At 41.0% G+C, this 4,523-nt stretch overlaps 2 non-coding genes across 2 annotated transcripts; one reads left to right on the plus strand and one right to left on the minus strand.

The window, feature by feature from the left end:
* Nucleotides 1-2,072: 2,072 nt before the first annotated feature.
* Nucleotides 2,073-2,144, minus strand: trnap-ugg. Its single transcript has one exon. It is a non-coding gene; the product is annotated as a tRNA-Pro (tRNA).
* An 808-nt stretch (nucleotides 2,145-2,952) lies between these two features.
* trnap-agg lies at nucleotides 2,953-3,024 on the plus strand. Its single transcript has one exon. It is a non-coding gene; the product is annotated as a tRNA-Pro (tRNA).
* Nucleotides 3,025-4,523: the final 1,499 nt, after the last annotated feature.

The following is a 4,523-nucleotide window of genomic DNA, read 5'->3' on the forward strand; positions in this document are numbered from 1 at the left end:
ATAGGATTAAATTCAACAAATTACTTCAAGTTAAACAGTAGGATCAGAGTTTACAGCTTTAAACTTATCATATTTGACCTTGAGCTGAGCTTCTGACCCTTTACCCTATCATAAAGACCACCTGCTTCCACCTCTGTAATACAATATTTTATGGTATTACAGAGAACGTTACATTGTAATACAATGTTTGTGCCTTGCCTAAGCACATCTACACTTACTCATTTTTTGTTACCGTTCTGGTTGGTATCCCATCGACCTACTTCAAAACTGCTGCCCACACGCTAACTCACACCAAGTTCCTGTTACCCAGCACCCCTGTGTTCACTCATCTACACTGGTTCCGAGTCCGCATGCTCCCCATATTCTCACCCCTTTCCATAGTCTCACCCCTCCCTATTTCTGTAACATCCTGTAACTCTCCAAGTTTCACCCTATTTATCTCTTACTTCTGTTGTCTCATTGTTGGGGTAGCTGTGCTTTCAGCTGCGAAGCTCCTTAACTGCGATTTCCTCTGCTTCTCCATCTCTCTTTCCCCTTTGACGTATCCTAAAATAACACCCTTTATTCACATTATAGGGAACACTTCAATATTTTTCTCCTTTGGATTGGTGTCAATTTATACCCCATTACCTTCCTGTAATGCACTTTAGATTTAATTTTCTACGTTAAAGACATTATATTAAAATTACTGTTAGATGTTTCAAGGCCTATTTATATATTTGGGGCGACCCCTGTGCTGCGTCTGATATAGGTGATTGAGTTGTGAGTCATATATTGTGACAGAGTTAATGAGAATGAACAAAAGATAACATTTTGATGAAGGACCACACATTTTTATGATAAACTCAGATTCCCTAAGCTCATTTTATTTTTTGTACAAAGATAAAATCACCTCACATTCCTGCAAAACGTGAAACGTAACTTAGGGACTCATAGCCCGAGCTTGTTCCCAACCCGAAACGTCAGCTTTTCCCATTCTTCTAATGCTACCGGGCCTGTTGTGTTCCTCCAGCTCCACGCTGCGTTATCTCTACTCTTACAGGGAGTTTTCCCACCTTTGCAGTAATTTGCCGATTTGGCACACTGTTTATATTGCAGAGTAGGTGAAAACTTTCACATTAACTTTGAGTTGCATACACCCGTAATTCAGGTACCAGTGGTGTAAACACCGCCAAAGATTTTATTCAGCATGATATTCATTTTGGAAAAATGAACCAATTGTACAGGTGGATATAGATGCAAAGTTAATTTCCTTTTTAAACGTGCTACTTTACTGTCTAAGTTGTTTCAATAATTAGTCGGTTAACTACAAAGTGCAGTAAAGCTGCTGCTACACGTCACAGGGGAAAATGTCACGGTAAAAATTCAGCATATGCCATGTCTGATTAAAGGTTGTCACCTTGAAAAAAAGCAACGATTCCTCAACGCATATGCTGCCTGGGTTCCTGAGTGCACCCAGCAATTTATCCTTTTAAAAACAGCGTGCATCGTCTTAAACGTGCATCTTGAGACATGCAGAAAAACACATTTAAAATGCATTGGACCAAAAAAAAGGCGAGTCGGTTGCATTAAAATCCATGGACTAGCAACATAAGTCAGCATTGAATATTAAACTAATTAACAAAGGGTTTGTAAAAAAATAGGTGTGTGGCAGGCGCTGTCGCAAAAAGGTATAGCGCCGGTCTTTTTGTTGTGCAAATTTCCTATCGTTTTACTCAGCAACAATAGAACACCGTTACGTACGGTTTTATCACAATGTGTTAAATTCGGAATTAACGGTAAAGATCATCATAGAATTAGAGAATCATTACAACAACGAAGGAGCCCGAGCAGCGGCACAGAAGCTAACATTCCGGGCCAGTCATTATAATCGTTAATAAGATAATCAAGGCCGGAGCAAAAGCAATGTAGAACTGATAGCAGGATTGTTGGAATGTGTTGTTAAATGGTAGGATTGTCTCTTCGGGTGGCCAGGATTGAAATCGCAAAGGAGTTCTGCTTTTCTTTTTCAGAAGGTTACTAAAATAATATTCTTTAAATGAAAAATGCACGTTTACCTTAAAAACAAAATGGGGCTCGTCCGGGATTTGAACCCGGGACCTCTCGGACCCAAACCGAGAATCATGCCCCTAGACCAACGAGCCAGCCGCAAAGTTTGCGCACAAGTAGTACTAAAGTTAGTGGTACTGAAATAATAGTAGCGGATAATTTATTTTGGGAAGAGCGGATCAATGTGGTCGGTGAGGAGGAAACAGAAGTTTTGCTCACCGTCAAAGCCGGACACCTATTTCGGGGGCTGGGGGAGGGGGGGGGTGGTCAGTGTGGCAGGGTTTTTTTAATAAACTGCAGCAAATTTTTAACCGTGAGCTCGCTTCTTGATGAACATTCACAGTGTTATTTGGAAAAAAGCGGGCACGTCTTGTACAGCTCTCTCAGTCCCAGAGTCTACTAATGAGGCGCTGGTGTCTGTATACGGAAGACCAAATTAAAACTTACAGCAGCATCCGTTTTTCTCGGACAAAACATTACTGCTGTACCTGTTCTGCTTATATAAACAAGGTTTTTGTTTCAGAGAGTGGAGGGATGTTGCAGTGATGATAAATCCTGCTCACTCTCCCCAGCAGTATCCACCAATTCAAGGCAATTTGCTAAAATGGAAAGAGTCAAGTCACAATTCTAATGGAGCTTTTTTTTTAAAAATGGGTTAACTCATGGGAAAAGAACTAAGTATTCTCTAATGGAACAGCCTTTCTTGATCACATTTAATGGAGTTCATTCAGAGTTCTTTACAGGAGGAAAGCATTCTCTTTTCCTATTTGGGGATATTAATTTGTTCTTTTGAGAGGATAAGAATTAGTTCTTTAAATCTATGAAGACCAAAACAAATCAGTGACTTCAGGATAGCACAATAATACTAAAATTGATATAACTGCGCCAATATTCCATTGCATTGGCTCGTTGGTCTAGGGGTATGATTCTCGCTTAGGGTGCGAGAGGTCCCGGGTTCAAATCCCGGACGAGCCCTGTTTTTATTTCAGTCCAAGAGGTATTTGGAAGTTGCAGAAAGAATTCAGAAGCCTGTTACAAAACTATACGAAGTATTACGGCTTTAAATATACTCAGTTTTATTCAGTATAAAAGTAAGGATAGCATGCTAGTCTTTTTAAATTACCAGTTAGGCCACAATTCAAACATTACGACCCTTCCTTTATTCACTCAGGGAATGTGGGCAAAATCTGACCACCACACTTTAGGAAGGAACTGATCACCAAGAAAAAAGGTTACTGAAGGGATTTACTAGAATAGTTCCATGGATGAGGAATCACAGTAACATTGGCTGGATTTTAGTAGCCCATTGAGGACAGGCTGGGAGACTGGCAAAATGGCACTGAAAACTGAGGTGGTGTGCCTGTGGCCTTCCAGTCCCCAGACCATGCAACCGGCAGTTAGAAAGATAACAGCCTGCTCATCCAGAGTTCAACTCTGAAGAAGGGTCAAGACCTGAAATGTCAGCTTTCCTGCTCCTCTGATGCTGCTTGGCCTGCTGTGTTCATCCAGCTCTTCACCTTGTTATCTCAGAGTTCAACTGGGTCACTTTAGTGGCCAAGTCAATGCTCCATCCCCACTTCCACTGGCATTTTAAAAGCATCTGAGTGGGAGAAGCTATTACCCACCCCAGTGAGTTTCAGTGTGGGGACCGCCTATCATGCACCTTTTGACCCACCAAAAGACCCCCTGACAGGAAAGGCCACACCCACACACCCACACATCCACTACACATCAGTGAAACTATCTAGCTCAACAAGGGTTCTTGTGATGCAGTAATACACAATGATAGTGTCCCTAGCTGTGGGCCAGGTTCAAGCCCCATTTGCTCCAGGGATCTCTGAACACATTCAATAGAAAATGTTTATCCTTTTCAAAGTGTGGTGCCCAAGGCCCCCTCGTTATGGTCTAACCAGGACTTTGTATTGCCGAATTGTACTACTGATCCCTTGAATTGTATTTCTCTAGGAATAAAAGCCAGCATTCTGTCAGCTTTTTTGATAATTTTCTGTACCTGTTCGCAACATTTCAATTAACAATGTGCTTTGATTCATTTTGGATTTTCAGTTTCAGACTTCTCTCCCTGGTCTATTGTCTTTAGTTCCAAAGTAGACAACCTCCCATTTGTCCATTCATTGAATCCATCAATAGCTCTTTGTAATTTCATGTCTCAAAGAGATGACACATGTACAACAGACCAGACCAAATGATGTCCTTCTGTGCTGTAAGATTCTATAATTATCCCTTCATCTAAAAAAAAAGAAGGTCCATGAAGTCTGAAACACCAGGTCACAAAATCTTGTGTGACAGAACAATGTCTGAGCCTCCATAATGTTATGAAATGTGGCCATGCTTTTGGGCGTGTTCTATTAAGAAAGAAAAGATAATGATTATACAGCACCTTTCATGAGCTCAGGACATCCCAATTAGCTTCACAGACAATTCAACATTTGTGAAGGGCAAATGCAACCAAATTC

The sequence above is a fragment of the Rhincodon typus genome, chromosome 14 (assembly GCF_021869965.1).
Source record: "Rhincodon typus isolate 14 chromosome 14, sRhiTyp1.1, whole genome shotgun sequence".
NCBI lineage: Eukaryota > Metazoa > Chordata > Chondrichthyes > Orectolobiformes > Rhincodontidae > Rhincodon > Rhincodon typus.